Source organism: Nanorana parkeri, unplaced genomic scaffold (genome assembly GCF_000935625.1).
Source record: "Nanorana parkeri isolate BGI_ZX_2015 unplaced genomic scaffold, ASM93562v1 scaffold5, whole genome shotgun sequence".
Lineage (NCBI taxonomy): Eukaryota > Metazoa > Chordata > Amphibia > Anura > Dicroglossidae > Nanorana > Nanorana parkeri.
The window spans coordinates 3,201,931-3,211,834 of NW_017306273.1; the positions used below are offsets into that span (position 1 = coordinate 3,201,931).

Here is a 9,904-nt window from a genome sequence, read left to right on the forward strand (position 1 = left end):
ATATACAAATTTTTTTATACTCACATTTATTCCTGCTGTCTTCATGTCCGCCGCATGATGTAACAGGTCCTTTCTCTTCCGATGGCAACAGCGGCCGGTCCTTACTCCTGGACAGAGTGCTTCTCACATATTGACAAGTAAGCTCTGTTCTGTCCAGGAGCAGACTGTCATGATGATGCCACCACCAGGGGGCGTGTCCATGACGCCCTTTGCTCACAGGAAGTTGCTTGCTTGACACTGGTGGTCATTACACATGCAAGAAGAATATTGCTGGATTGCAGAATGGTGAGCCTGCAGGGGGAGGACAGCACTGGAAAGGAAGTGAGTATCGCAGCCAGGGCTCCTTTTTTATTTTTACATCGGCTAGACCACTTATGTTTTTTAAGTTTAACAAAAAGGTTTTTTGGGGGCTTTAAAAAAGGTTTCTGTCTGGAGTTGGGCTTTAATCTTGCTGAAGCAGTACAACATGCAGAGAGTATAACCAGCAAACTGTATTTAAAACTTAATACAAGTCTACAGGATCACGTTGTAAATATTTATCCAGACAAGCTGTGCTGCGCCGCTAATACCAACTTGAATCCTGTGATACAATTCCAGGCTACGTCTGTGTCATATTCTCAGTGGAAATATTGTTGTCTGTGTAGTAAACACTGAGATCGTTTATAACGAATATGAGCGTGGAGGGGGAGATTTATCAATCGTCTTGTGTTTCCTTATTGTTGGCACATTTACTATGAGATGTAATTGATGGAATAAATTCCCCGATCTCTGCTGATCAGAAGAAGCACAGTGAGTATATACAGCACGGCCGTGACCACCAATTTTATGGTTCTATTTTAATTAAAGCCTGAGTCCAGCCAATTTGTTTTTGGATTTGGATAGAGCGGGGAAAAGTAACATTGCTGTCAGGTTACGATTTTTATCAGTGACCCCACTGGGGAGAATTTCTCTCCCAGTGATCCCGTACAAGAAATGAGTAGAGCGGTTGTCACCAGAACAGGAAGGCAGAGGCAGCAATACAACTGTTCCCCATTCTTTTTAAACATGTGTTTTGTCTGACACAGGTGCTAACCCCCTGATGCCGTACCTGCGGCCCGTGGGTTGTATGCTTTTGGTACTTGTGCAGCCCTCAGACTCCATCAGAAGTGTTTTTTCTGGGACCGTAAGGCCTCATGTTCATGGGTGCTTGAGGCCGTAGAATGTAAGACAATTCCACACCCAGGATATGTACAGCCTCCCAAAGTAGTGAATGGGTGTAGGCAAATGTACACCTGTTTTCGACACCACTTGTGTACAACTGCACATGCCTGGGTTTATGTTGCTACTTCAGTTAACCTGGGCATGGATATGGATGTACAACCCTGGACACAGCTAGTCTGCATCCAGGGGCTTTCACTAATATGGGCAGCTGTACACCAGAGCTGTGTAGTGCACATCCAGTGTCTTCTAACATGTTCCTATGGTGTCCTTCAGCATGTCCTCAATCTCCAACCACACCTGTAGTATGTTGCAGTCTCTGACCATCACCTGTATTATGTCCCCAGTCTCTGGTTATCTCCTGTAGTATGTCCCCAGTCTCTGGCCATCTTCTGTAGTATGTCTCCAGTCTCTGGCCATCTCCTGTGTTATGTCCACAGTCTCTGACACTTTCCTGTAGTGTGCCAACAGTTTCTGGCCATCTTCTGTAGCATGTTCACAGTCTCTGACCATCGCATGTAGTATGTCCACAGTCTCTGACCATCTCCTGTAGCATGTCCACAGTTTCTGGCCATCTCCTGTAGTATGTCCCCAGTCTCTGGCCATCTCCTGTAGTATGTCCCCAGTCTCTGGTTATTTCCATTAGTAAGTCACCAGTCTCTGGCCATCTCTTGTAGTATGTCCCCAATCTCTGGCCATCTCCTGTAGTATGCCCACAATCTCTGGCCATCTCCTGTAGTATGCCCACAATCTCTGGCCATCTCCTGTAGTATGCCCACAATCTCTGGCTATCTCCTGTAGTATGGCCACAGTCTCTGGTCATCTCCTGAAGTAAGTTCACAGTCTCTGGCTATCTCGCTGTAGTATACCCACAGTCCCTGGCCATCTCCTGTCTACAGTCTATGGCTATCTACTATAGCATGTCCACAGTTTCTGAGTCTCCAGTAGGATTATATATAGTAAATGTTATGTGTGGCCCTTTGGTGATGTGAGCAACTGCAGTTAAGGACTCTGTTACCACTTAGTTGACTATGATTGCTGTATCCTTCCCCACTCTTTCCAAAACTAAATAAAAAATGGTCATGTAGTGGTGCTACTCATTCAAACTGTTGGAATAACAGGTACAGGGGGTCATAAAAAATGAAATGACCATCAATGATTGGCATCTGAATTTATGTTGAACCATCTGTGCACTGTCTGTGTGTGACTTGGTACATTCCCCTTTGAGTCATCTAACATGCCAAGGTCGTTGTATGAGCAGAACTAACTTGTACCTGTAAGTAGAGACAGCCATGATAAGCCAATCTTTAGCCTGCCAGTTCAGGTGCAGCAAATGACATCACAAAGACCACTATCTCTGAAACCACTTGAAAAAAAAGTGACGACGCTGAAATATGAGTGATGTCATGCATTCCCAGTGATAGTCTGTATTCCATGAAATGTTGCTCAATGTAGCTAGCATTTCACTGTGAGCGCGATCATGGGAATGTCATAGACATCCCAGTGGGTATCACATCACCCTCCTGGAGCCAGCAGTACAGGTCAAGGGTCAGGGATGGACTGTTTGCTGCTATTATAAACTGTTGGATAGATGACAGGCTGAGAGATAATCCTTGCTGGCTCTGAGTTGTAAGACTTGGCTTACTGTAGATATTCCTGGTATTAAGTTTAAAAAAAGTATTGTGTAAAGTCATATCATATCACAGTGAAGGCCGACGGGACCGTGAACTCATACAAAAAAGAGTTATTGTAGTTTTGGGAAAGCTTAATAGTTAAAGCCCAACTCCAGCCAAAAACTTTTCATTAGCGGAGAAGGGTTGGTATGCCACAGAAGAACAAAAGGAGAAGTCCCCAACACTTAGTACTCAGATGCAAAAGTATTCTTGTTTATTGATAATTCAAGTCAACATTTCTGTCCCGCACAGGGTTCCTTCCTCAAGACGATATAGTGCCGCCTTGGTCACTATGTCACCATGGGGAAGAGATCCTGCGCGGTCCTGAAATGTTGGCTTTCTTGACTAATGTGACACATTACCAATAAACAAGAATACTTTTATATATGAGTGCTGGTGACTTCTCCTTTTGTCCTTCTGTAGATATGCATGTCGCCATCTGTGGCTGTCACTACAAGCACCACCATATATATTGAGGTTATAGTGCGGTATGGAGAGCAGCTGGTATCTACATCTTTCTAGGGTTAGGACACCAGTTTACTAGATTGCAAAGAGCCCTCCACTCTCCCAAGTGAAACACCCACCATACTTCTAGTAGCCAAGTGATCCTTGCCTAGGCTTGACTGATGGATTCGTCGATTACGTCCCTCTGTTAAAAAAACCCAGACTGCGCGCCATGGATTTAAATGGCCACAGCAGCCCTTTTATTAACCAAACCAACTTTAACAATGACCAAAGTAATAAACAAAATAATATACTAATAAATAATCTTAACGACTGTTGGATCCAGGAAGGGGTCTTTGGGTGCCCAACAGCCCAAATAAGGCCTCATTGACATAAGAAAGACCCCACAACCCTCAGAAATCACAAAATTCAGGGAGTGCGGGTGGGGCAACCTACACCTGGACACCTGACCCCAATGTCCAATCAGGTTAGATGAGCTAATTACCATTTTATTTTAACCCCTTCTCCAGGGACTATTCCTCCCCCCAGTCATGCAGCCCCTCCGCTCAGTCTCTCTAGGTCTGTCTTTAGGTCACCTGTAGGAACCCTGGAGCTGCAGTTTTTTCTCTCTATTTATAGTAATTATGTGACCTGCTCATGCTGGCATGGGTTCTGTTAATTCATATAAAATGTTGATTTTACTGATAGTTTTACTTTAACATAATAGCTTTGTTCTTTGGGGGTAATTTACTAAAACTGGAGCAGACAGAACCGAGAGCAGCTGTGCTTGGTAACCAATTAGATTCCATCATCAGCATGTTCAGTAAAGCTTTAAAATTGAAAGCTAGACACTGATTGGTTGTCATGCACATTTTGTCTGCTCCACTCATAGTAAATTACTCTGATTGATTTTTATTTTTCATCAACATTGGTTTTACACCAGAATATCATGGGGTATCAGTAGTATAACCAAAGTTCTAGTACAGTAACTTGTCCCCCCCAAAAAAGTGAAATGAACAGCAATCATTCACTATATTGTTGTCAACTTACAAGCAAGCAGTGTGTTGCTTCGGTTCGCTATCACAATGGCAGCAACCTTGAAGGAAACTAAGTACATTGGGGGGGGGTTGGGAAAAGAATGGGGAGGAGGTTGTATAGCAGTGGCTCTCAACCTGTGTAACCTCAGGACCCACATTTGTCCTCGGTCATTAAGTCGCGACCCAAGTCGTACTGCAATGGACCGCACGGCAGTGTGGGCTGCTGTGCTGTGATGGAGCTCCATCCATATGTGCATTGCTTGTGCAGCTCACATGTGCGCCTGTAGAGGTGTGGGAGCCAGAATGTGATGTCACTCCAATCCAGGCACCTCTACAGGACATGCAAGGGAGCTATAAGCAATGCACGTATGGAGGGAGCTGCTCCGCGGCCATACCCCAGCCCACCCCACCTCAAGTCAACACTCGGTGCTGGGCAGCATATTTTGAATGGCTGCTCGGTGTAATAATGGACAGTGCTGCGCTAGGGGGGCTAGGGGGAGGCTTAGCAGCCTCTCACCTAGAAAGTGGAAGGCAGGCGGTGACCCACTGAACACGGGGGTCACGACCCACCAGTAGAGAACCAGGGGTGTATAGGACCAATGGAGGAGGAAATGGTTGGGGGAAAAGAGTAACGCATGTGGATAATGAGCAACTGCGTACACAGAAGCACATTAAGGTCCACTTTATCATTATAGTCAAAGCCGGTTCAAAAGATAAAAGCGGATGTTGGGTTACAAAGTGGTAAAACTGCGCCCTGAGAAGGATCGAGTGTCCAGTGCAGCAAGCGTGCTGTGCTAGAGAAGTATTCTAGCTTGTATGCGATGCGTGGTTGGGGCCAGCTGCTCGGAGTAAATGAAAGCAACGAGCGATGGAACGACATTAGCAGGGCATATGTGTCGGGTAATTGATACACTGACCACTTTACTGACTTCCCTGACGGAATGTAAAAACACAATTTCTAGCACCTTACCTTCTTGGTACATCTGTCATTCCACTTCTGTCTACTGGTACGGCGCAGAACGAAATGCAAAAGTCAATAGAAACCCCGTTATGAGCAACAAAATATGAGTACATTGCTGGAAGTGTATAATATCCCCCAAATGGTAGCTCTGTGACTCCTAGGGGCCCCAGACCCTTGGATACAGTAATACTGAAATCTGTGGAACTTAGGACATGGCAAAAAAAAAAAACAATGACCAATGGAAGCTCATTGACTGGGGTCCCAAAACTGTGAAATGATGACTCTTGGTGTTCCGTCACACACACTTAGGAACAGAGAACAATGATATAGTGACAGTTGGGCTTGTAAAACAGTGACGGAGATACTTAGGGGACCTAGAAGAGCGGCGCACTGTGGAACATTGTATCCCCAAACATAGATAAACTGACATTTGCGGAACGCACGATGGACACACTTGACATTTCGAGCCATGAAACAATGACGCATCGATGCTTGAGGACCCAAAACAATAATACACTGACATGCGCTGGCTGAGTACAATGACAGCTTGGCACTTGAGATCCAGAACAATAGGATGCTGTCACGATGGGCCTCAAAGCAATGCCATGCAGAACAAAGCACCGGCTTACAGGATAAGTCCACATTCTTATCCATGTTTCATGTTCCACCCATATATATAGGGTATAACATGAAGCATGGCTGCATAGAGACAATGTTTCGTCCCCCAACCACAGTCATATACATACATATACAGTCCAATCCTCGATCCCACCTGGCTGCTAGGCCAGTTCCCGCAGCCTATTCTCCCCAGGCTCCAGTGGTCTAAGGACCCGTGGCTTCATGACTGATGGATTCGTCAATTTTTTGTCCCTCCGTTAAAACCCCAATAAACACACGGACTGCGCAACATGGATTTTAACGGCCACAGCAGCCCTTTTATTAAACAAACAAATTTAACAATAACCAAAGTAATAAACCAAATATACAAAAATAATACTTTAAACAAGGGTTGACCTGGGAAGGGGTCTTTGGGTGCCCGCCAGCCCAAAAAAGGCCTCTCTTAACACTCCACCCATGTCCCCAGCCACAGCACCACCAGCTCGAGGACACTTACTCCTTCTGGGTTCCCAAGGGGCCAGGCCCCGCCCTTTACAAATCCAGACACCAACAGGGGGAAGCACCCATACCAGCTGAGGGCCCCCCATTTTTGTAATGAACTCCGATTTTGTAGACCCCCTAACCCGCCAAGCTGCCGTGACAAAAGAAAACCTTCCCATGCGGCTCCTCCCGGACACCTGACTCCCACGTCCAATCAGGTAAGAGCAGCTATTCCCATTTTATTTTTAACCCTTTCTCCCGGGACTATTCCTCTCCCCAGTCATGTAGCCCCTCCGCTTAGTCTCTCCGTGTCTGTCTTCACGTCTATGGCAGGTTCATTAGAACGTGAGGATGCTGAGGGACATACCACAGCCGGAGGGAGGGGAGCAGTCACTGCCACTGGGCTGAGGATCGGGTGAGTATATCTTCTCTACTCAGTCCCCTGGGAGAAAAACAAAAAGTTAACCCTTGCAGGGAGGGTTCTACCCTGTGCGCTACACAACACCTAACCCCTGTGTTCTGTAGATGAGGAGAGAGGGAGTAGTTACTGCCACAAGGCTGAGGATCGGGTGAGTATATCTTACTCAGTCCCCTTGAGAAAAACAAAGGGGTAACCCTTGCAGGGAGGGGGTATCTCCACTGCAAGGGTTCTCCCCTGTGAGCTACACAACACCTAACCCCTGTGTTCTGTAGATGAGGAGGGAGGTGAGCAGTCACTGCCACAGGACCGAGGTTCCATTGATTATATCTTCTTTACTCAGTCCCCTAGAGAAAAACAAAAAGTTAACCCTTGCAGGGAGGGGGTAGCCCCACTGCAAGGGTTACTTTTTCTAAAACCTGAACTTCTCCTTTAAGTGCAGCAAAGCCAGAGTGCACAGGAAGTTAGGAGCTTACTGAGTTGTTGGCAGGACCACTCATTCCTAATTCTCCCCTTTGGGCTACAGAACACCTCACCCCTACGTACTGTAGATGAGGAAAGAGGGAGTAGTTACTGCCCCAGGACTAGGGATCAAGTGAGTATTTCTTTTTTACTTGTTCCCCTAGAGAAATACAAAAAGTTAACCCTTGCAGGGAGGGGACATCTCCACTGCTAGGGTTCATTTTTCTAAAACCTGGAGTTCTTCTTTAAATCTCCTGAGCTGCAGAAAACCTCACCCCTATGTTCTGTAGATGAGGAGAGAGGGAGCGGTTCTGTATTCCAAATCAGGAGCAAGCAGCCCGGAGTGACAACTCCATAGATACAATTCAGTGAGTGTTGTCACTCTAGGACAGGAAGTGTGTCACTGGCAGGATCAGCTGGTGAAATGAATAGGAAATAAAAGAAAAGGAATGCAGCCAGCACATCTAAGGGCTGCTCAGCTGCAATATGTTACATTGTTGTTCTTGGGGTTAGATGCACTGTAACCTCCTGGCTGGTTTGGCACTGGAGCGATTGCAAGCTCTTATAAGCCAGACCCTCCTATCCCTATTGTCTTCCTTTGTATTGCAATTGTTGGCGCTATATAAATCCTGTATAATAATAATAATAAGGGGAGAGGGAATACAAAGCGGAGGGGAAAACCTCCGCAGTTGACACGTGATCCGTTTGCAGGCACCTGTCATCCAGCGCACATCGGGCAGACATTGTTGTGCTTGACACGGGGATGTTGTGAGAGAAGTGGGCCGTCCCGGTGATGTCAGTCCGGCTGTCATTCTCTGCAGCAGACGTGCCGTGCATGATAATGGAGCCAGAGGAGGAGGTGACATCAGCTGCACTGCACCAAACTGCAGCACGAGCACAACAAAAGCCTCCTCTCCCAATCTTCTGCTCCGCTCTCTTTGTTGTGGCTCTCTGCCCAGCGTTCGTTCGCTCGCTCGTACAACGAGGGGGGCGCCGAGTCCCATCCAAGTTTTGGCGACCTGCACCTCGTCTTTTTTTTGTTTGTGGTTTTGTGGAGTCGCCCTTTTCAACGTCTTAGTTGCGGGTTGTAACGTGAAAGCTTTGTGTTTAAAGGAGATCTAAACCCAATCGCCGAAATCTCATGTACGCTGTTAGGGCTCATTCGCACCGGATCCGCCGCATTGCGACAATTTTTCAAGTGATGCCAACGGAAGGGCGCCGAAAAATGAATGAGTGTGAATGGGGCCGTTGTGTTCCATCGGATTCAGTTGTATTACGTTACGTTGTGCTGAAGATAAAAAAATTAGAGCGTGCGCTATTTTTTTTCATCGCAACATAACGCATCGGATCCGGTGTGAACTAGCCCCATTCATTTTTCGGTGCCCTTCGGTTAGCAAATGTTGAAAAACAGATTGTAACACAACGAATCGGAAGGAAATCGGAAGGTACAGTCACAAGTAGACTATATGCAATTTGTTTTGTGAATTTAAATTACATCGGCATATTCGGACATTTGGATGCATCCATATTTCTGAATGAAAGAAATAATAAACATGTAAGCTGCAGAAAAATTTGGATCAGTTTGGATATTTCGTTATTTCAGGATTCAGATCCGAAATTCAATCTGGTTCGGGTTTTGGATTGGAACGAAATCCGAATTTTCATTAGTTTCGGATGAGTTTTTACGAATATTCGTTGTGAATACGACAGAAAACCAGATACAGATATTAATACTAAAGCTGAATCTCCCAGACCCGAATGGCATTCGGGATCCGGATTTCCAAATTGTATCTGGGAGCTCCCGAATGCCATTCTTGTCTGGGAGCCATATACATGGCTGGGAAGCCGGTTTTCCAGCCTATCAGCATCGAGACGGCCAAACAGCAGGCTCCATACTGATTGGCCGGAAGCCAGCTTCCTAGCCAATCAACATCGAGCCAGCTGAACAGCTGGCTCAATGCAGCATGGCTGGGAAGTTTGCTTTCCAGCCAATCAGCATGGAGCCGGCTTCCCGGCCAAACAGGAAGCCGGAGGCGCGTCATTACTCGCTGCCCAGCTTCCTAATTGCCCAGGGAAGCCGGCTCCATGCTGATTGGCTGGGAAGTCGGTTTCCTGGCCAATCAGCATCGAGCCAGCCAAACATGGAGCTGGCTTCCTGATTGCCCGTTGAAGCCAGCTCCATGCCAGCGGAAGCACCGGTATCGGTACTCTGTATTGGCGCGTGCTGACAGCAAAATATCAGTACTTGTACCCAGGGGCGTAACTAGAAATCACAGTGCCCCATAGCAAAATTTTGTATGGGGGCCCTGTGATTTCTAGTTAAAAAAAAAACTGTATCTGTGCATCCCTAATATACTGTATATACGCATATATATTCCAATGGTTGTATCCTCATGACTTTATATCTTTACACAAGTTGTTATACCCTCATTTTAACTGAGCCAATTCAGAAGTGTATATCTGTTTTGGTAGCCCTGAAGGAGGAGGGATTTGAGCCCCTGAAACGCGTTGGCTCTTCTGTGTTATCATTCCATTAAATGTTTTTGGATTCTCACGTTTGGCACCCTCATTGGACTGTATACACAGTTGTCAGTTATATCTCTTGGGGGAGGGG

General features: G+C 46.2%; 1 protein-coding gene across 2 annotated transcripts in view; it reads left to right on the top strand.

Moving 5' to 3' along the window:
• The window catches only part of CAMTA1 (calmodulin binding transcription activator 1), a 1,254,390-nt gene that overhangs the window by 1,198,168 nt on the left and 46,318 nt on the right, over positions 1 to 9,904 (top strand). The gene's annotated exons all lie outside the window — the stretch shown is intronic.